This window comes from Balaenoptera borealis, assembly GCF_965194805.1.
Source record: "Balaenoptera borealis genome assembly, chromosome: 11".
Classification (NCBI taxonomy): domain Eukaryota; kingdom Metazoa; phylum Chordata; class Mammalia; order Artiodactyla; family Balaenopteridae; genus Balaenoptera; species Balaenoptera borealis.
Genome location: NC_138868.1, coordinates 11,219,028 through 11,242,795, shown reverse-complemented (window position 1 = coordinate 11,242,795; position 23,768 = coordinate 11,219,028). Strand labels below are relative to the sequence as shown.

Sequence of the window (23,768 nt, the reverse complement as noted above, 5' to 3'; positions counted from 1 at the left end):
ATCTAGTATTTTTTTTTTCACACACACACACTGTATTTTATTTTTACAAGAGATAAATAGACTGACACCAAGCATTGTACGTGGATGACCACAACAAAAGCAACAATGATTGCAATTACTAAACATGAAACACACTCATACTATGTCATAATATTGACATTCAGTCCAGTAATCCTCCACTGTAACAGCTCCTTTACTTTGCAGTGAAAATTGATTTGTATATTCTTTGCCTCTGAGTCCTTGTGGGATTTTTTTTTTTTTAATTCAAACAGAAAGTCACAAAAATTATACTCATCCTCATCAGTTCACTCAGTCCCATGTAATTAATTTTTTTTTTCTTCTTGATCTTTTGTTAGCACTTCTATGAGTTCATCAGTTTTTCATTAGAGTTCTGAAAATGCTTATTCATTCAGTTCAGCAGTACAGTCAGTTACTAGCTTTGTTCTTATTGTTCAAGATTGCTTTTGCTCTGGGATCTTTTGTGGTTCCTTCTATTTGAGTTCTAGGATTGTTTTTTCTACTTCTGTGAAAAATGCCATTGGAATCTTGATAGGAATTGCATGCATCTATAGATAATTTTGAGTAGCACAGACATTTTGAAAATATTAATTCTTCCAATTTATGAACATGGGTTATCATTTCATTTATTTGTGTCATAGTTAATTTCTTTCATCATTGTTTTATAGTTTTCAGTGTATGGGTCTTTTACCTCCTCATTAAGGTTTTCATCACTACTTCTGGATTCTTTTCTTAGTGAAGGCCTTTTAATGCACTGAATTCATACACTGTATTATTTAATGACTATAGAACAGTTAGATATTTTTATTCCCTATATGTTGTGTGATCTGCTTCTTTCTTTTAGATACAGAAACAATACTACTAGAAATAGCTTTATATGAATACCTTTTTCATCCCTTTGACTTGCTTCTTTAGAATTAATTCCCTGCAGTAGGAATATTGTGTCTAATTTTTTTTAAAAGATTCCCAACTAGGAGATGATGTACTGTCTCCTATAGATAGAATATAGCAAATCTTTATTCTTCCCCAAGTCCATATACACAAAGCTGAAACCTGCAAAGGAGACAAATATGAGGACATGTTCATGGCAAGCCAACACGGAGTAGTGGTTAAGTGTGTACAATCTGCAGTATTTGGCCAAGGTTGGAGTCTATGCTTTGGTTTTTCTCATCTGTAAAATAAGGACAATAATGGCTCCTACCTCATAAGTTTATTTTGAGGAGCAAATGAGTTAATTGGCATAAAGTGCTTGGAGTAGTCCCTGACACCCAATAAATGTCAGTCATTATTATTTGTAATGCAGTGGACATTAAGAGGCACTCAATACCTGTTAGCTGGCATTTTAGTTTTATTTTGTTTTACAGTTTTCCCTGCTGTGACTCAGGATACTTGGCTTTGTCAAGTTGGCTTCATTATTTTAAAAAAATTGAGTGGCATTTACTATATGCAAATTATGTGTGAGTATGTGTGTTAAGGAAAACGAAATATAGAAGCTGCCCTCAAAGATGCTAATAGTGTATTGTGCAGCCAGGGAGACAGGCATATACACAGATAACTCAAGAGTGAACAGGGTAGAGTGAAAGGAATGTGTTGACCATGTACCAAGTGTGAAAGAGCCAGTTTCAAGCTTCCAAATCAGCACTTTCCTTTGAGGTGCTTGGTGCTTCTGGCCATGATGGCTTTGGTTCAGATGTTTCCACAGAATAGCTGATGCACAGGGATTGTTCTGCAGTAAGCATTCCGGGAAAGCAGCCTGGCTAGAAAAACAAACTTCCTCCAATTCCGTTCCAGGGGTGATTGATGATAAGTTACCTGAATGAAGGATGAACTGTGCATTCATGGAATGACACTTTTCTTATCGAAAATATAGTGATCAGTTGTGGTTAGACAAACTCTTTTCTTAATTTCTGTATAAATTGTTTACTTTGCTTTAAAAATTTGCAAAATATTGTACTCCACAGTTTGAGGACAACACTGCTTGTTTCTCCTTTTATCGTGTTATAAGTTTGCAATTAATTAAAATGATAACAGTATTGATGTTTATTAAAGAATCTTAGAAAATATAGCACAGGAAAAACACTTTTCAGCCTCATCACTCAGAGTACATTCTTTCTACAGCGTGGTGATCCTAATTTTTTAAATCTCATTTTCTGTTTAGTATTCTATCACAGATATCTTCATGTTATTACATTGTCTTCATAAATATAACTTTAAACAATTGCATAGTATTTCATCAACTGAATCTAGCATTCCGTATTAAGTTGTCTTCATTATTCCCTATTAAAATTATGCTATGATTTTTACCTTGTATATAAAGGTTTTTGTTGTTGTCATTGTCATTCTAATTTCAGATTAATTTCTAATTTTAGACTCCCGAAGTGTGATAACTAAACTCAAATGCTAATTTTTTTTTTTTTTAAAGTATTTTGTTTTTTTTTAATTTATTTATTTATGGCTGTGTTGGGTCTTCGTTTCTGTGCGAGGGCTTTCTCTAGTTGTGGCAAGTGGGGGCCACTCTTCATCGCGGTGCGCGGGCCTCTCACTGTCGCGGCCTCTCTTGTTGCGGAGCACAGGCTCCAGACGCGCAGGCTCAGTAGTTGTGGCTCACGGGCCCAGTTGCTCCGCGGCATGTGGGATCTTCCCAGACCAGGGCTCGAACCCGTGTACCCTGAATTAGCAGGCAGATTCTCAACCACTGCGCCACCAGGGAAGCCCCAACTCAAATGCTAATTTTTTATCTGGCAAATTTCAAATCTACACAAATTAAGAGGATAGTACTATGAATACTTAGGTATGCATTACTCACCTTGGAAAACTGTCAATATTTTGACAAAATATAAGCATTTAAAAATATTATTATTTTCCTAAAGTGTTGAACCTCTCACCTCTCCACCAGTGAGCTTGGTAATGCTCACTTGTCCACAACTTTGCCAGTGCTGGGGATCATTGTTAACAACTAAACCAAAAGAAAACACAATGGTAAAACTTGGTTCACTTGTTACACCAAAAAAACAGTGGTGGTTGAACATTGTAATTTGCCTATGTTTTTGGCCCTACCCCTCTATTTTAGCAGGAAAGTGTTTTTGGCATGGCCCAGCCTCTCTGAGAATCCCCCTGAGAAGATCAATGCAAAGACCCTTCTGTAGGCTGCTACCTTTGGCTGTTTGAATATCATTGCAAAGGTAATCCATAAACACAAGAAAGTATTTTTGCGTATATGCAAGTCTACCTTGCAGCAAATTAAAACAAAATTTAAGAGTCTTGCATAAGGACTGGGCGATTTAGAGCAAAGGTGTGGTGGGTGAGATGGGACAGTGGATTTTGGTCATTGAGGGATTTCCTGAAGTTATACCCCAGGTAAGTTATGCTAGTTTCACTTATAAAATTATTTTGTGATAATTGTATGTGATATCACAAGAATAAGAGATTCCTTTATTATTCTTTCTTCAGTTTTATCGAGGTATAATTGACTAATAAATTTGAGGTTCCTTTGCTTTTTAAGTTTAGGGTCAGAGTAGAGTAATATGATTTTAAAAGTGTTTAAGAGAGGTTAATCTAAAAGTATGATAAGTTGGGTTGGTGGGCAGTGAGCTAAACATGAGGGGATGAAAGCCTTATTTAGGGTGGACACCGTAATGATGCAAATGAAGGCAGATATGAGAAAGAAGGTAAAACAAGAGTAGGGTTAGTATTTGGTAAAACAAAACAGAACAAAATTGGATTGTTCAAAGCTTAAGAAAAAACAAAAAAACAAAAAATACGATACCAAAATTGCCAGTTTGGGAATGGGGAGGAGAGCAGTGTGAGCTGTCTAACTTATCTGGGCTTCTGGTTTCCACCTTTGTAAAACAGGTAAAGGAAACACCTGTGTTGCCAGCCTTTTAGGTTTGATATGAGAATCATATGCTCTTTGTACAAATATGTACTTTTAAGGTGTTCTGGGGGTGATTGGACAATCATAGTAATGAAGAGGCATGAGAATGTTCAGGAAGGTTTGCTTTAAAAAACAAAAGAGGGGGGGCTCCCCTGGTGGCGCAGTGGTTGAGAATCTGCCTGCCGATGCAGGGGACACGGGTTCGAGCCCTGGTCTGGGAAGATCCCACATGCCACGGAGCAGCTGGGCCCATGAGCCACAATTACTGAGCCTGCGCGTCTGGAGCCTGTGCTCCGCAACAAGAGAGGCCGCGATAGTGAGAGGCCCGCGCACCGCGATGAAGAGTGGCCCCCGCTTGCCACAACTAGAGAAAGTCCTCACACAGAAACAAAGACCCAACACAGCCATAAATAAATAAATAAATAAATAAAAATTAAAAAAAAAAAAAAGAGGAATGGAGATCAAGGAAAAAATGCAATTGGAAGGAAACCCTGTTGAGAACTGTTCTATTGCATGGCTGGCATGGGGCATGGCACTCTCAGACACCGCCTCTCCGAGGTGTGTGTCACACCCTTCCCATGTTTAAAAGGAGAACGCTGATGTCCATAACTTCTCCAAGGTCACACAGCTAGTAGATTAAGCAGTGCAGGAGGCAAGATCACCTGAACTGAACTCCAAAGGAAGCAATGAAGGTAAGGAATCAATGATTGCAAACTGTGTTTCTAACACAGGCAAGCTCAAGGACACAGGAGGAACACTTTGCCCATGATGTCCTTCCTGGTACCAGGGCTAATGGAAGAGCACAACCAGACGGGAGCGGTCCGTTTCCACTTCCACCCCTTCTCAACAGACCAGGCAGTGGTGTCCCTCATATTCATGGCCTTCTTGCTGTTGTACCCAGGAAGCCTCATTGGAAACGTCACCACTGGGCTCACAGTCTGGTGAGACCACTCCCTCCATACCCCAGTGTTCTTCTTCCTCTTTGCACTGGCCATGCTGGAGATTGGCTACTCCACCAACCTTGCTCCCTTGACTCTGGCTGGCATCCTTTCCATGGGGAGGATGCTTATCTCTCACCCTGGCTGTGGAGCCCAGATGTTCTTCTCCATCCTTCTTGGGGGATCTGACTGTGTCCTTCTTGCTGTCATGGCCTACGACAGGTACATGGAAGTCTGTCATCCATTGCATTACAACCTCATCATGAGTTGGCAGCTCTGTGGGCAGATGACTTTAGGTTCTTTAGGTCTGGGATTCCTGTTGGTGCTGACTTTGACCATTCTGATCTGCCACCTTTCATTCTGTGGCCACAATGAAATCTATCACTTCTTCTGTGACACACCTGCCGTTATGCGCCTGGCCTGTGCAGACACCCACAGGCACGAGGCAGCTCTCTATGCCATCAGTGTGGCCGCTGTGGCCATTCCCTTGCTCCTTATCTGCCTCTCCTATGGCTGCATTGTGGCCACCATCGTGAGGATGGATTTGGCCCAGTGAAAGTGCAGGACCTTCTCCACTTGTTCCTCCCACCTCATGGTGGTTCTCCTGCAGTATGGGTGTTGTACCCTTATCTACCTTTGCCCCAACTCTAGCTACTCCCCAGAAGAGGGCCAGGCAGTGTCTGTTGTCTACAACTTTTTCTCACCAGTGCTGAACCCCTTGGTCTATAGCATAAGGAATCAAGAAGTGACTAATGCAGTGAGGAGACTATGGCAAGAATGTACTTGATCAGGGAGCCAGAAATAATCCTTCTTAGAAAAAATATTCCTCAAATCAGAAGTAGGGACATGATCTTAAGGACAGGAAGCTCAAAAGGAAAAAGGAGGGAGTGGAGAGAGGACTGTCCCATGGTTGTCTCGCCTGTGAAATGCTAATCAGTACTAATTCATCCACTTTGTATTAGATTCCGATGATGAAACCCTGGATTGCCTACAAAACCAGCCTCCTCTCTCACCATAGTGCTTAGCATAAGGACTAGCTCAGGAATGTCAGTGAAGAAGAGAATGATTGAATGGATGGATAAGATGATGACAGCAGTTGATAAAGTAGATGTTTTGAGAATGGGCCATCATGTATATTTCAGGCTATAGGTAACATTCTCTTACAAAGGTGCAGAGCCAGCATGACTAAGCACAGGCAACAGAGCACAAAGTTTAGAGCTAAAGGAATAGATTCAATATGGAGTCAGGTTTGTTCTTCTTTGTAACAGTAGTGTTACTGACCCAGGCCCTTGTACTCTTTAATCAATAGAAATTGATAAGAGGCCAGACGAGAATTTCAGGCAAGTCTGTATTGGGGCTTGTGCTGCAGCATGAGGGAGAGAAAATAAGTAACAGGTGCCCTTGCTTGCTCCAGAAAGGAGCTGCTTGGGTCCTTAAATGCGGTAACAAGGGGGGGCAGGTCCGTGGGTTGGGCAGGAGGTGTAGCTTAGGTGGTCTGCCCACCCACTTGGCAGTGCCATGCCCATGGATCATGCATAATACCCTGCTTTTGCTCCCAGCACCTCAGAAGTGGCAGTTGGTTTGTGGCCTTTTTGTATCCTATTGTTCATAATTGCCCCAACTGTGCATGCTTGCAGTTATTTTTAGTCCCTTATAGTTTCTTTGTATTCTGTTGCTCAAGGAGATGTTTGTCCAGGTGCAAGCACTCTGGTAAAGGGTCCCAGGTCCCAGCCTATCTCAGTAGAGTCATCTGCTTCTCATGGCAGGAGATTGGCTCCTGTGATCCTTGCAGGAGAATCCCAAAACAGCAGTAGCCAATGAGCAGGGCTGTCGTGGAGACTGGTGGAGAGGACCAGAAGGAGGACTGAGAGCAGGGAAAGATATTTCCAAGATACCATCCTTAAAGAGAAAAAGAAAAGAATCCCATTCTTCTCTTGATGTTGCAAATGCAATAGATGATTAAAGCCACCCTATTCCATATCTGATTGTGCTACACAGAAGAAAGGGGAAAAAGGGGAAAAACAGTATGAAAACCTGATGACAAGAATTCTTGGGACCCTTGGCCAGACAGCAACATTAAGAGGTACAGGAGCATGCAGAATTTTGAATAGTGCTAGTGTGGAGAGTCAATAAATATTTTACTGATAACAATGGTATTTGTTGAAATTAATGTTATTTCTCTAATTATTTTTAATTTATTCTATTCCCAATATCCTTATACAAAAGATGTGAAGCGGCTTAGAAATACATTGAATACAAAAGTTAAAAACACATTGTCAGGACTTCCCTGGTGGTCCAGTGGTTAAGAATCCGCCTGCCAATGCAGGGGACACAGGTTTGATCCCTGCTCTGGGAAGATCCCGCATGCGGTGGAGCAACTAAGCCAGTGCGCCACAACTACTGAGCCGACATGCTGCAACTACTGAAGCCGGAGCACCTAGAGCCCGTGCTCCGCAACAAGAGAAGCCACCGCAATGAGAAGCCCGTGCACTGCAACGAAGAGTAACTCCCGCTTGTCTCAACTAGAGAAAGCCCACGTGCAGCTACAAAGACCCAGCGCAGCCAAAAATAAAAAAAACAAAAACAAAACAAAACAAAAACCCCCCACATAGTCAAGAAGATCAGGGTGAAGGCAAAATTCAGGAAGAATATAGTAGTAAGATTTCTATGCAGAAATGTAAACCATGGGCTTCCCTGGTGGTGCAGTGGTTGGGAGTCAGCCTGCCAATGCAGGGGACACGGGTTCGAGCCCTGGCCCGGGAGGATCCCGCATACTGCGGAGCAGCTAAGCCCATGCGCCACAACTACTGAGCCCGTGTGCCACAACTACTGAAGCCTGCGCACCACAACTACTGAAGCCTGCGTGCCTAGAAGCCACGACAATGATAAGTCCACACACCGCAACGAAGAGTAGCCCTTGCTCGTCGCAACTAGAGAAAGCCCGCACACAGCAATGAAGACCCAACGCAGCCAAAAATAAAAACAAAAACCAAACAAACAAAAAAAGAAATGTAAACCATGTGCTTCTCTGCAGTTTATAATAGTGGTCACCTACAGGTATCTGAACTTCCTAGTAGCCAAAGTAAAAAATAAAATACAATCAAATTTGAGTTTGAAAGGTCATATAATTTCTAGACATAGGGAGAAATTTAACACTGTTTTGGGGTTAAATCTCAGATGTAAAAGAATCTTTTCTTACTGCTTTTCAAAAGCGAATACAGCACATTTAACAACATACCAACAATTATAATAATAACACTAGCTATCATTTATTGAGCCCTGAAGTATGAGCCAGATATTGTTTTAGGTGCTTAGTACACATTAACTTACTTGAATTCCACAAAGTCTTAGGAGATAGGTACCATTATTATCCCCATTTTACACATAAAGAACTGAAGTTCTGAGAGGTTAAGTCATCTTCCCAAGATCACACAGGCAGTAAGTGCTGGCACAGTTTCATTCCACTGTGACCTTAACCAGTATAACATATAGTTAATTTGAAGTGAATTTTCTAGGGCTAATTCTCAATGTAAATGGATGGAGTGACACTGACGTTCAAGTCACTTAACACAGTTCTGGAAGGAATGATCACAGTCAACTAAAGAACACAGCTCTCTGATGTTCTAACTTGATTTTAGCTTAGGGAATAAACCTAAAACTATGAGAACCTGATTGGCAAGCATGTCTTTCCAGAAGCGCTTTCGCAAACACTATTTTACTCAAGTAGTGTCTTGATGAAATGAGTCTGTTGTAACAGACACCAGGCTGTGAGGAAGTAAAACAGGTGAGCAAATTGAATGAGGGAGGGCAGCATGTTCATACTGCCAAGTCAGCTGGGTCAGGAAGGGTTCACCAGTGAGCTACCATGTCTTACTGACCTCAGGTCCTATTGCTGAATTTGCCTTCTAATGGTAAGTTTGAGAAATTTCTTCTTTAATTTTTGATACGTTACCTTTCATTGGTCCCTTATTCCTTCTTTAAACGTTTTCTTTTACATTTTAAAAATAATACGTGTTCATGAAAAGAAATTCAAAGCAGTAGAGAAAAATGCAAAATTAAAAATAAAGCTTCCCCCAGTGGTAACCACCATTCACAGTTTCTTGTTGTGTATATCTTTCCAGAGATTTTCTATTACAGTACAGATATAGGTATAGTCAATTTCCTTCAAAAATCCACAAATGGGATAGTGTTACAAGGCTCTTCTGCCCTTTTCCTCATTTAATGTATCTTGTACATCTTTTTATATCAGCACGTATAGATCTACCTCATTCTTTTTAATAGATGCAGAGTATTGATTTTACTCAATTGGTCCCCCTGTTGATGGGCATTTTTTTTTAAAACATCTTTATTGGAGTATAGTTGCTTTGCAATGGTGTGTTGGTTTCTGCTGTATAACAGGGTGAATCAGCTATACATGTACATGTGTTCCCGTTTCTCCTCCCTCTTGCGTCTCCCTCCCACCCTCCCTATCCCACCCCTTGGGCATTTGTTTTACTGTGATAAATAATGCTGCAATGAGTGTCCCTGTCCACAAATCTTTGCATACTTGTAAATCTGTAGAATAAATTCCTGGCAGTGAAATTGCTGAGTCAAAAAAAAAAAAAAAAAAAGAAAATGCAGCCAGTAGGACCCATACCCTCTTCACATTACCAAACACAAATCCTTTCAGATATATTTTAAGATTTGATTGTTACCCAGATAAGTTTGACCTGGGAACTAAAAAAACTTCAAGAACAAATAGAAGAAACGATTTTTTTGTAGTGACATTCAGACCTCGCCACTATTGATCTTTCCTCTTAGGAAAAAAAAAAGATCTTTGGGGCCACACAGCCTTTGCTGGAGCATGTCTCCGCTTCCTCTTCCTGGAGAGGTGAGATGTGGGTCAGGATAAAGGTCAAGGCCTCACTGAGAAACAGCAGGATTCACTAGCCCCCTTCAGCCCACAGAGACACTGCACGTACCTGTCAACTATGTCCACTGTGGTTTTCAATTGCATTTGGGAGAACCAGGTTGAATGTTGGGGTCAGCTGTGTACCTGAGCAGGACCCTAGGGGGCCTTCCCAGGGCAGACCTCTCCCCCATATCCTCTGCTTTAGCTCCTTTCTGAAGTACCTAGATAATAGTATCTGATGCACATTTCCTGAGTTTTTTACAGGTGCTAAACCCACCACCAAATGGAAGAAATTAACTACTTGATGACCATGAGCACGTAGCCTCATGTCTTCGTGGATTGATAATGTTTAACCCCTGTGACACTGCCTTGTTACCTCACCTCAACCAATCAGAGAATTGTGCACGAGCTGATCACATACCCTGGGACTCCCCTCCCTCACCTTGCCTTTAAAATGGCTTTGCTGGACTTCCCTGGTGGCACAGTGGTTAAGAATCTGCCTGCCAATGCAGGGGACACGGGTTCGAGCCCTGGTCCGGGAAGATCCCACATGCCGCAGAGCAACTAAGCCCGTGTGCCACAACTACTGAGCCCTGTGCCACAACTACTGAAGTCCACGCGCCTAGAGCCCATGTTCTGCAACAAGAGAAGCCACTGCAATGAGAAGCCCGCACACCGCAGTGAAGAGCAGCCCCCATTCACCGCAACTAGAGAAAGCCCGCGTGCAGTAACAAAGACACAACGCAGCCAAAAATAAATAGATAAATAAATTTATAAAAAAAAAAAAAATGACTTTGCTGAAACCCATCGGCGAGTTTGGCTTTTTGAACATTAGCTGTCCTGGACTCCTTGTATGGCACCTTACAATAAGCGTTGCACTTTCCTTCACCACAACCTGGTGTCAGTAGATTGGCTTTACTGTGTGTGGGCGAGCGGACCCAAATTTTGGTTCGGTAACAGCTGGAAAGACTCAGTGAACCAGTGGGGAATGTGGAGAGAGCATCCTGGGAGAAAATGATGCATTGGTCATAGAAATAGCTTCGTGGCCTCACTGGGTACAGCCATTTTCTCATCTAAACTCCGTGGAGTCCGATTCTAGAAGAAGTATCAGAAGATGACTAAAAGCTAGTGTCACTAAGGAGTTGTTACCGAACCAGGTTGTTTGCTTGACATGCAGCAAGTCAAAACACTGAGATGCCAAGATTTGCAGCAAAGAAAAGGTTTATTCACAAGACAGCCAAGAAAGGAGATGAGACAGGAAAACCAGTCTCAGCTCCATCTCCCTGAAGCCCAGGGGCCTGACATATTTATGGGATAAAGAACCAAGGTAGACTTCCCTGGTAGTGCAGTAGTTAGGAATCTGCCTGCCAATGCAGGGAACATGGGTTCGAGCCCTGATCCGGGAAGATCCCACATGCCGCGGAGCAACTAATCCCGTGTGCCACAACTACTGAGCCTGCGCTCTAGAGCCCGTGTGCCACAACTACTGAAGCCCAAGCACCTAGAGCCCATGCTCCACAACAAGAGAAGCCACCGCAATGAGAAGCCCGCGCACCGCATCGAAGAGTAGCCCCCGCTCACCGCAACTGGAGAAAGCCCGCGTGCAGCAATGAAGACCCAACACAGCCAAAAAAAAAAAAAAAAAAGAGAAAAGAACCAAGGTGGTCTAAGACATGGGGAAAGGCGATTTGCGGTAGGGAAAAGGTGAAGTAATTGGTGTTCTGCGCAGGCATATCTGAGTTACATGCTTCTTCATGGGATGTGTGTTCAAAATGGTGGTGTTAAGCATGATCTGAGGGTGGAGTTTTTGGCCTTCTGATGTTAAAAGGTCATTAGACACCTGCACAGGCCCAGTTTTAGGGTCAGTGGTCCCAACCAGTCTTAGCCAGCTAGAAGTAGAACTACACACAGCTGACTCCAAGTTCCTAGGGCAAACATCTTACTGTTTAGGCTATGTGAAGCTTGGAGGGTACGCAATTTGCAACAAAATAATTAAGGTGAACTTGCTCAGTGAAGGCAGGCACCAGGCAGAGGGGTTTTTAGCAAGCTTTAAGACAGGTTCAAGAATTTCTGTTAGTCACCAATTTCTGTTAACCCTATGGGGCATGGTTTCAGAGTCAGTAGATTTTTCTCCTTGCAGCCTTTTAAACATGAATAATTACTTAGCACCTGTAAGGTATAGGCACATTAAATTCAGCAAATAGAAAATCATAGGGGACTAGGAAAAAAAGAAGAGAAAGAAAGGCAAAAGAAATGGAGAGAGGGAGAAATGGAACTGGGAGGCAAAAATGGAGAACTTAAAGAAGAAAGGTTAAAAAAATTTTGTGTGGCTGGAATTAAAAAGTAGACTGCCAGATATGGCCTGTGGTGTCAGAGATGACTGTGGCTCTGGCTGCAGTGGAAAGGGTCTAGACTCCAAATAAAGTGAGTTCCAGCCCCAGCACGGCAGCTATTCTGTTATATAGCATTCTGAAGTGTTGAGCAGTGTAACAAAACTGCTGAACACAAAGCGTCTGAAAAGCCATCCACCGCCTATGTGTAGCGTGTGGGTCAGCAGCTGGCAGCCTCTGCTCCAGAGCAACAGAGTGGCTTTGTTTGTTCTTCTCTGAGTCAACCACTGATACTTGCTAAAATACGTCCCAGCTCAGTACACATACAATTAGACTTTCAAGTGGCTGGTGATTGTTTCTTCTGGAATTGTTTTGCATTTTTCTTTCAAGATTGCTTTGACTAACTCCTGCCAAGTTCTCTCTCTCTCTCTCTCTCTCCTCTCTCTCTCTCTCAATCTCTCTCTCTCTCACACACATACACCTGTAGGCCTTCATTTCAACAATATTTCCAGAGTTTTCAGAGCTACTTGTCCTTGAGATGAAAGTTTTTGGTGATACATACATGAGCATTTAAACCTTTTTTTTGTATTTATTTAAAAGTGAGGGATAAAAAATATAGCCAGTACAATGATGCTGTTACATTAAAAAAAAAAAGTGAGTGAAGGACTTCCCTGGTGGTGCAGTGGTTAAGAATCCGCCTGCCAATGCAGGGGACACGGGTTTGAGCCCTGGTCCGGGAAGATCCCACATGCCGCGGAACAGCTAAGCCCGTGTGCCACAACTACTGAGCCCGTGAGCCACAACTACTGAGCCCTCGTGCCACAACTACTGAAGCCCGTGTGCCTAGAGCCTGTGCTCCACAACAAGAGAAGCCACTGCAGTGATAAGCCTGCGCACCACAATGAAGACCCAATGCAGCCAAAAATAAATAAAATTTTTAAATTAATTAATTAATTTTATTTATTTATTTATTTATTTTGGCTGTGTTGGGTCTTCGTTTCTGTGCGAGGGCTTTCTCTAGTTGCGGCAAGCAGGAGCCACTCTTCATCACGGTGCGCGGGCCTCTCACTATCGTGGCCTCTCTTGTTGCGGAGCACAGGCTCTAGACGCGCAGACTCAGCAGTTGTGGCTCACAGGCTTAGTTGCTTCGCGGCATGTGGGATCTTCCCAGACCAGGGCTCGAACCCGTGTCCCCTGCATTAGCAGGCAGATTCTCAACCACTGCACCACCAGGGAAGCCCTAATAAATTTTTTTTAAAAAGTGAGTGAGCTGAATTTAAGTAAAGAAAAACATTAAGTAAATTATACTGATAAGTTAGATAAAACATAAATCATGAAGGTTGTTCATGAATGGCCAAACTTTGAAAAAATTTTGTTTCTACATTTTATAATGGCCTTGACCAAAAGCACTAGTGGCCGCTGGTATAAAACACATAATTTATAGGGAGTGTGATAGGGTCTTGGATGATATTGGTGAATAAATAAAGGAATGCTCAGTGCTATAACATTCTGCAATCAGTGAATACCAGACATCCATTAGGTGCTTAGCTCCATACTAGGTGATGAGATGCAATTGAACTGAGTTGAACTAGTCACTCCCATTGAGGACCTATCCTAGTAGAGGTTGAAAAATGAGTGTATAAACACAATGCAGAGTGATAAATGCCATAATTGGGGTGGGCCCAAAGCCACCATGGAGCATGGAGCAGGGAGTAATTCTTCGTTTTTGGAGGAGTGTGGGGGAAGGTGTGTGTATCACAATAAAGCTTCATGTAACAGGTGACACTTGGCTGAGTTTTGAAGGATCCGTAGAATTTGTCTAGGTACACAAAATTAACCTCTAATTGAATAAATTAAAACTGTATGTCTTGGACTTCCCTGGTGGCGCAGTGGTTAAGAATTCGCCTGCCAATCAATGCAGAGGACGCGGGTTCGAGCCCTGGTCCGGGAAGATCCCACATGCCACGGAGCAACTAATCCCGTGCGCCACAACTACTGAGCCTGCGCTCTAGAGCACGCAAGCCACAACTACTGAGCCCGCGTGCCACAACTACTGAAGCCCGCGCGCCTAGAGCCCATGCTCCACAACAAGAGAGGCCACCGCAATAAGACCACACACCGCACGAAGATTAGCCCTCACTCGCAGCAACTAGAGAAAGCCCACGTGCAGCAACGAAGACCCAATGCAGCCAAAAATGAATAAATAAAATAAATAAATTAAAAAAAAAACTGTATGTCTTTCTAAACTACCTCAAACTTGGAGAGTAAAAATTTAGGCAATAATTAAAATATAGCTAAGTCTAGCAACAATTAGACCAGTTTAGAATATCATGTCCCTAAACAATTCCTGTTTGTGTTCAAATATTGACCTACAGAGGATGGTCAAGTTAAAAGCCAAGATAGCCTCTTGGGGCTTGGTTGAACCAAAGTAGGCAGGGAATTCTCCAGAAATGAGATGAGAAGGGGTGAGAGTTGAGAAAGAACCCAGAATTCTGACTCTGCAAATCCCAAAGTCCCATGTTCTTCCCTTGAGATGTAGCAGCAGGGAAGGATTAACAGTATCTAGATGTGTGCTTTCCTCAGTTCTCTGGGTCGTTTCTCAGAGATTCAGTCTCAATGGTTCCCAAGGTATTAAGAAGAGGATTCCACCTTGGGCTTCACTCAGCCTCAGGGAAGGATGTGGCTGCCAGCCTCTCTAGGCAGAAGGTAAGGAGGGTAAGGGAAGACCAGGCTGATTGAGTTGTTGTGTGGTCTAGACCCTGGGGAATGAACCAATGAACCCTACTGACCTTGGGCTTTCCTGATCCTGTGAGGGGCTTCCTCATGTGGAGATAGATACAAATGAATTGGAACATTAGTTTAACCTCCTGGAGCTAATGATGTGACACTGTTGATGTCAAATATACTAACAACAAGCAGATCTTCAAAAGACACTCCACTGCTGAGGGTGAGAGAAGGAACTCTGTCTCTCCCTAGAGAGATAGAAATGTGTCCCATTTCCCAGGTTGTCTGAGACGGGTATGAGAGAGTTGTTCAAAGAGGACTACATGCTTTGTTGGGACACCCAGAAAACATAGTGTAATCTGCTGAGTTTTCAAGTTACACACCCAATGCCTAGTTGATAGTAGCTGCTAGATAAATTCTTGTCAAATAAGTGAATGCATGAACAGTCCTATTAATTACACTCAGTGAGGGGAGAAGGTAGATGAGTATGCAAAGGTCTTTGCGGAAAAGGAAGGGCTCTCTGTGTGAAGAATGCCATGTCTTTGGAGGCAGTGCTGGTGCCACAAAAGAGACTCATCAAAGAGCATGCAGTGTTACTGAGGGTTTATAGTTCTGGGTAAGAAGAGGTCTGGCATTTCCTGATTCACGTAGCAAGGAACTGTGCAATAGCAAAGGCAGGATAAAGCAGACAGTGGAAGAGAACGTTTAACCACAACCAAAGCTCACAGTATTGTTATTTTTATCCCATTGAGAAGACCCCAGAGGAGGAGTAAACTTGGGAGTGAAGAGGGGAGAGATTTCTCACTCACTCATCAATGCCTTGGATGAAGACACAAAAGGCAAGAATAATTTTTAATTTGTATAATATATTTATTATTCTTTGAATGCTCCTAAAAATAGAGTGCCTTACAGTAAAACCCTAGCTACAATGAGATCAAGATCAACTTATAAAAGGCTGTATAAAAGACAAAAGTTAAATAGAAATGAAGATATTGGGGCTGAGAAATGCTAAGCGATTGAATATAAAACTTAGTTTTGGGCTTCCTAGCAGCTAAGGCAAAAAGGGAAACGAATTTTGTAGCTCTCACAGACAAGTAGGATGACTTATGTGTGTTCATTAAGAGAGAAATGTATGTGTCTGGGTGAGGGTGTGGGGAATGCATTGAGAAGTCAGGTGAGTCTTTATCCCAGGTATGTTGAACATCCATTGTATAAACAATGTGATTGTTTGTTGCAGTGGAATTCACTGTAGTTTTTAAGTGTTCCAGAGATATTCCACACAGAGAGCCTTGTATTTTTAAATTGATTTGAAAACTGACTGATATTCTGAAGAAAATTTTGAGGGATATTAAGGGCAGTATGCTTGAGGGATGTGGCTTCCTTGAGCTATGGTCTAATGCACAGTTATAGCTTTGGGAAGCATGTTCATTAGAGTCGTAGATGACAATGGGGAGAAATTGATTATTTGTTGGAGTAAAGAATTGTCATTCTTCATAAGATCTCAATGGGCTAGAATGATGAGCTAAGTCTGAAAGGTTGACTTTAAAAAGAGATGAAGGTAAAGAAAAAAAAGAGAGAGGGAAGGAAAATAGGAAGAAAGAAAAGGGAAGGGATGGAAAAGAAAGGGAAGGAAGAAGAATGGAAGAAAGGAAGGTAGGAAGGTAGGAAGGAAGGAAGGTTAACTACTTAACAACAAACTCAGCCCAAGTCAAGGTTGTGGTATGTCTGGAAATGAACAAGCACATAAATAAATGACTAGATTTAGCACAATCTTGGACAACATCATTGGCAAGTGTGCAGATTTTGTGGCTATATTTAGGTGTTAATCCTCGTTCTGACAATTTCTGGTTGTATAACTAGGGGTATGTTATGTACTTCAGTGTCCTTGCCTTTCAAATGGGCATTTTAAAAAGCAATAACATTTGTAATGTTAAAAATAAACACATATTCTTCACAGAAAGTTTGAAAAATGGAGAAAAGCATGAAGAAAATAGTCATCTCCCATTTTTCTCTAAAACACCATTGAGAGTTTATTGTTTCCTTTTAGACTGGTAGCAGAATTGGTGTCATGTTCCGCATGCAATGTTGCCTTTTCATTTTCTTCATTTAACATTATATTGTAAGCACTTTCTCACTGTATTAAACCTTATAACAATTTTAATGTCAATACAACAGTTCATCATATTAATACACCTCAAGTGACTAGAATGTCACCTCTTGTTAAGCATTTGTTTTGTTTCCTTATAAAAATTATTATCAAAGCACACTGCACATATCTTTGTGTATTTGGCTCTATATTCCAGATTATTACCTCAGGACAGATCCTTCAATGTGAGGGTAGTGATTCAATACATATAATTTCTTGAAAATTGCTGATTTTCTTTCTAGAAGGGATATGCTCTTTTAGCATCAGAGTACTAAACTGAAGATTATTACTTCTACTTCAAAAGTACTGGGGAGCAGTCGTTGACATTGATAGAACCTCAGTAACTCTCCAGTGTTCATGTCAGTACAGAGTTACATGGTACCCAGTATTGTGCTAGGTCCTGGGTATTAGTGAAGAACAGAATCCAGTCAGTCCCTGCCCTCATGGAGATGAGGAGGGGACAGAGATACACAAGTGATCACAGAGGCAAACACATCATTAAAGGAGTGGTGAGATCCCTGGTTATAGATAATAGTTCTCTTTCTTGTGCCTGACTTGTCCCCTTAATGTCTAATTCACGAAGATTATTTGGGGTAGAGGGTGTGTTGGTCGTCTTTACCCAAAGTAGAAAGAGAGGCAGGCAGGTGTGTGCTCCAATGCTGCTCCTAGAAAAGGAATTAAAATTCTCAAGGAACAATAGTCTTAGAAACTTCCAAGTGAAAAATTTCCCACTATGATTCCACCCATCTTCCAACCCTCTTACCCACACAAGGCTGTGCCCAACAGATGACAGTACAGAGGCAGAAGCATTTAGAAAAGGAAAGAAAAACTTGCAAAACATGCAGGGAGCCAGACTTTAAAAGTACCGGCCTGCCAGAATAAAAAACACAACAAACATTCAAAGGAAAAAATTGCAAATCAGCAAGAATACTAAGGTTGCATTATTCTGTTTGTGGTGGAAAACAACAATGTCCTTACATGATTATCATATTCATAAAGGTTGTGATAGATCTTCAGACATCAGCACAGCAAAAGTAAGCAAAAATACATTCTTTGGTGGGGGGACAAAACCAGTCAGGTGATCCTGTTAGTTTTGGTTTAACTCAGGGTGCAAAGTGTCCCCCCCCGACCCCACTTACTGTGGCATGTGAAGTATTGACACTTAATCATTGGACGCAAGGCCAAGTATCAGCTTTTGTTTCTACAGTAGATATGATGTGTTGGTGTGTGTGTGTAGTCAGGGTATGTTGTTTTGGATACCATGTACGCTTGCCCTGAAATTCTTTCCTACCTATCATGGGCAGCAGAAAGAAAACTGGATAAAGAGATTCTAAAATAAATTAAAATAATAAGATTCTTTTCCTTTATGCATTCAACAATCATCTGTTAAAACGTTCTCTATGCTAGTCATATGGACAGGACTTGGCATTTAATTTGGGGACCATTTATAGAAGTGAGGACAGAATTAAGGGCACTTACTGTTACCAAGTCCAAGCTCGGACTGTTTACCGCAAGACAGGACAATAAATCGAGAGATGACTTGTTGGGGCAAGGAACAGTGACTTTATTCAGAAAGCCAGCAGACAGAGAAGATGGTGGACTCGTGTCCCAAAGAACCATCTTGCTACGGTTTGGATGCCAGTTTCTTCTATAGAACAAAGAGGGGAAGATGAGGAGATAAAGTAAAAAAGGCAATAAATTGTTGCAAATATTTCCTGGTTCCAGCCAGGTTCCCAAGAAGGTGTTAATTTCTTCTTTCCTGCAGCCATTCACGGGTGGGCCTGGTCAGGATGTTTCCTGTGAGCTAAACAAAGGTACTTTAGCTTAAGCTCAGGCATGGGAGGCAGGGTTCCCAGAGATGGGCCATTATGTATACTTTAAGCGTATAGGCAACACTTTAGTGATTAATTTGTAGCAAAAACAATAGAAAACAAAGGTTAAATGAAAAGAAAAAGATCCAATATGGACTCAGATTTATTTTTCCTTGTTACACTGTAAGGGATGGTGAGGCACTCAGGGCTAGCAATGGTAGGAAACTGTTTGCATCCTTGGGCCTGAAGTGACAAGGTGAGAGAATACTGTTACTGGAGCCCAGCAAAAACTGGAGCTGTGGAAGATGGGCCACCCAACAAGAGCTGTGGTCATAGAACCATCATGGTAGAGGGAGAAGGGGGTAGTGGTATGTGTATGGGAAGAGGGATAAATACCCTACAGACCTTTGTGCTACTCTTTATTTTCCTTCAAGTACCTTCATTGACCACATCCAACCAGAAGCCATAGGGTGAATGAACTCAGATGATTCAGTCCTTAGAGACCAGCCTCCCAGGTGGCAGATCAGGGTGGAGCGTGGATCTGGGGGGGTAGACCTAGATTAACCAACAAAACCTTCCCTTTGCGTATCACTAAGAGGAAGAGCAGTCTCCAAAAGTGATGGAAACATAGTGTCCAGAGAGGTGGGAAAAAAATTTGGCTAGAATAGCATCACAGAGTCCTTGGGTGAGGAATTTCAAGGAAAAGGGAGCCTCCAGTGCAACAGAGACCAAGTCAAAAAGTAGCCACTGGATTCAGCAATTTGGAAGTCATTGGTGACCTTCATTAGAGTGGTCTCTGGGTGTAAGACTGGAACCAGACTGTGCTAAAGAAAGAATAGGAAATGGTTGAAATGTAAAGGAGACAGGGAGCCTTTAGAGGATGATATAAGATTATGGGAAGTTGCTTTTTGCCATGAGGTGTAGAGGGAAGTTGCTTTTTGCCATGAGGGAGCAGAGGCAGATACTGGAGACAGACTGAATGATTGTGAAGCAAGATCACAGATGAAGCAGGACGGACTGAGACCACAACTTTGCAGAGGAGAGGGGACACTTCTAGAGAGGCATATGGGGATTTGCTATGGGTATATGGAGGGAGAATGTTGTGGGTCTAGAGCTGGTGAGCATGTTGATGAGTTGCCTCCAGGTGGCTTCTGTTATTTTTTTCAGTGAAGTTGGAGGCTGGGTCATTACTGTTGGTGAGAGAGGAGGTAGCAGAAGAGAGGTCTTAAAGAGACCAGGGAAATTTGCCCCGGTCTTGGTGGGGACCCAAAGGAGCAGCTGACTCAGAGTCTTGGGGACAGCACTGGGGTTGATAATACCTCTCTATCCCTACCGTGGCACCAGTCAGCAGAATTTTGTGATCTTCTTTAGTCATGTTCAGCCTGGAATGAAGATGCTGGATATTATAGAAGGTAACAGAGTTGGCAGAAGATCAAGGAGCCAAAGACAGTGACAGTATTGGTAAAAGACTGATGGAAGAGATGGACCATAGATCTTGGTTGGATGGGGCAGGGAGGAAAGCCCAAAGGAGGCTTATTTGAGGGAACTGGAGGCATCAAAGGTGGTCTTGAAAAGGTGGAAGAAGAATAGTATTAATGATGATTGCTAACATTTATGGAGAGTTTCCCAGGGGCCAGACACATTTACTTCTCACAGCAATCCTACCTGCTGTGTCCTACTGTTGTCTTCACAGATGAAGAAATTGAAGCAGAAGGCTTCAGCAAGTTGTTCAAGGTCATACTGTTGGTCAATGACAACCAGACAAGGGATTGAGGGCGTAGAGATTTGTGGTCTAGGAATAGTATACTGTGGGTTAACATTTCATCACTGACTTGAACAGATATTCATACACCAATTTTCATGGCAGCATTATTCACAATAGCCAAAAGGTGGAAACAATCCAAGTGTCCATGAACAGATGCATGGATAGCAAAATGTGGCATACACACATACGATGGGATATTATTCAGCCATGAAAAGGAACATAATTTTGATATAAGCTACCACATGGATGGACCTTGAAAACATTATGCTTAGTGAAATAAGCCAGACACCAAAGGACAAATACTATATGATTCCACTTACATGAGGTACGTAGAATAGGCAAATTCACTGAGACAAAGTAGGATTGAGGTTGCTAGGAGCTGGGAGGAGGAGATCGTGGAGGAGATCATTAGTTTATTGGGTAGAGTTTTTGCTGGGGATGATAAAAAAGTTTTGGGTGTAGATAGGGGTGATGGTTATACAACATTGTGAAAGTATTTAATGTCACTGAATTGTACACTTACACATGGTTAAAATGATAATATTACGTAATGTATATTTTACCACAATTAAAAAAAAAAGATTTCAGTGGGGAGCTACTTCTGGGTGATTACAACAACAAAAAAGCTGTTGTAGAAGTAAGTTGCTGAATTTGGAGGTAAAGATGGTTTTCGTTGAGGAAGGAAGGGAGAGGTCAGGAGCTGAACGGGTCATCCAGCAGGAGCCCTGTGTCCTGACATTTATCTATCCTCAGGGGGCAGCGCCTGTGCCATCAGCTGGCCCGATGCATTGAATCCATGGAGGGTGCAAACCAGACCGGAATGATTCACCTCCACTTCCACCCCTTCTCCAAACTCCCCGAGGTACAGATGCTGATTTTCGTGACCTTCCTGATTATGTACCTGGTCAGCATCAGCGGCAACCTCTCCATTTCTCTCATCCTCTGGATTGACCATTCTCTCCACGCCTCCATGTACTTCTTCCTGGCCAAACTTGGCAGCTCTGGAGATCTGCTACTCTTCCACCATTGCCCCTCTGACTCTGGCAAGCACCCTGTCCATGGAGAAAACCCTCATCTCCCTGCCTGGCTGTGGTGCCCAGATGTTCTTCATATTCCTGGGCAGCGCTGACTGCATTCTGCTGGCCGTCATGGCCTATGACAGGTTCGTGGCCATCTGCCACCCTTTGCGTTACACCCTCGCGATGAACTGGTGGTTTTGTGCCCGACTGGCCCTGGGCTCTCTGGTGTTGGGGTTCATCTTGGCCATGCAGCTGACTGTGCTCATCTTCCAACTCCCCTTCTGTAGGAGCAAAGAAATCGGTGTGTTCTATTGTGATGTCCTTCCTGTTATGAGATTGGCCTGTACAGATACCCGGGTCCACGAGGCCACTCTGTTTGTGGTCGGTGGCACTGTCTTCACCATCCCCTTCCTGCTTATCACCCTGTCCTATGTGTCCATCATCCTGCCATCCTGAAGATCCGCTCTGTGGAGGGGAAGCACAAGGCCTTCCCCACCTGCTCCTCCCACCTGGCCATGGTTCTCCTCCAGGATGGAGGTGCGAGCCTCATCTACCTGTGCCCCGGCTCCAGCTACTCTCCACGGAGGGGCCAGGTAGTGTCTGTGGTTTACACATTCATCGCCCCTATGCTGAACCCCTTGACCTACAGCATGAGGAACGGAGAGCTTAAGGATGCTTTGAAGAGAGCATTGATGAGGGTCCTGTCATCCTAAACGCAACAAACACCCTGGATGTTCCTGTGTAACATTGCTGAGTAGAGACGAATGGGTATGCTCTCTGAAAGACGGGAGACAGGGGCTAAGAGGTCATTGGTTTTACACTGTTACTTCTTCGTGGTTATATTATTTTTGAAAAGTCATTGTCCTTTTCTCATTCTTAGATTCCTCATCTCTAAAATAGGGATTAAAATGCCCACAAGACCTAAATTCTGGGATAGTTATCATGATCAAAAGATATATTAAGTGGAAATACTTTGTGACTTCCATTTATTATTATTATTATTTTGCTGCAGGGCATGGGGGGTCTTATTTCCCCAACCAAGGATTGAACCTGCGCCCCCTGCAGTGGAAGTATGGAGTCTTAATCGCTGGACCGCCAGGGAAGTCCCTACTTTGTGACTTTTAGAGGGAGATGTAGCAGTGTACATCATTATCACTAACCTCAGCATCAAGTGAAAAGTCTGTGTTCTGCTTTGGACTTCTCTCCAGATGTAGGTCTCAGGTTCTTAGCATTGCACATATGGGCAGGGGCAGAGCCAAGAATAAGAGGCAGATCAAACCAGGACCATCCCAATCATGATTCCCATTATGTAAATGCTGAGTTTGTGCCGCTTTGAATTATTTGTCTTTCATCCTAAATTATCTTCCAGGGAAAAGTGATAGGGAAAGCACTAGAGTTTTAAAGTTTTGTTAGGTTCTCTTTATTTAACTTTATACCTGGAGCTAATCTGTCTCCATCTCAATCTCTGATTCTATTAGTCTGCTTCCAAATCCCTCTCCCTTTATCCATTTGTTCTCTTCCCCATTCTCTGTCCCTTTCTTCTCTCGTTCTCGTTCTCTTGCACACACACACACACACACACACACACACGCATACACATTTATCTCATAGTCTCCCTTTCTGCCTACCCCTAGTTGATATGGTCTGAATATTTGTGTTCCTTCCAAATTCACATGTTGAACTACTAATGCCCAGTGTGATGACATTAAAAGACGGGGCCTTTGGGAGGTGCTTAGGTCATGAGGGTAGGTCATCTCACGAATGGGATTAGTGCTCTTATAAAAGAGACCCCTCAGAGCTCCCTAGCTCCTTCCGCCATGTGAGGATACAATGAGAAGTCTGTGACCTGGAAAAGGGCCTCACCCAACCATGCCGGTACCCTAATCTTAGACTCCTAGCATCCAGAATTGTGAGAAATAAATTTGTGTTGTTTATAAAGCCACCCAGTCTGTGGTATTGTGTTACAGCAGCCCAAATGGACTAAGCCTAGTGTATGCATTATGCTAAGTATGCATAATATGGGAAAATTGCTTTCTTCACTAAGCCCCTTGGTGGAGAAAAGAGGTAGTGTGGGTTCAAATCTGGATTCAGACTGAATGTCAATACTATGACATAGTATGAGTGTGTTTCATGTTTGGTAATTGCAATCATTGTTGCTTTTGTTGTGGTCATCCATGTACAATGCTTGGTGTCAGTCGATTTATCTCTTGTAAAAATAAAATACAGTGTGTGTGTGGAAAAAAAAAAAAAAA

At 42.6% G+C, this 23,768-nt stretch overlaps 2 pseudogenes across 2 annotated transcripts; both read left to right on the top strand.

The window, feature by feature from the left end:
- Positions 1-3,113: 3,113 nt before the first annotated feature.
- LOC309605407 (olfactory receptor 10V1-like) lies at positions 3,114-23,601 on the top strand (annotated as a pseudogene). The gene is made up of 3 exons (XR_014249625.1): positions 3,114-3,200; positions 15,531-15,614; positions 21,251-23,601. The product of XR_014249625.1 is annotated as an olfactory receptor 10V1-like (transcript).
- On the top strand, positions 3,194-10,423 carry LOC309605382 (olfactory receptor 10V1-like; annotated as a pseudogene). Its single transcript has one exon. The product of its transcript is annotated as an olfactory receptor 10V1-like (transcript).
- Positions 23,602-23,768: the final 167 nt, after the last annotated feature.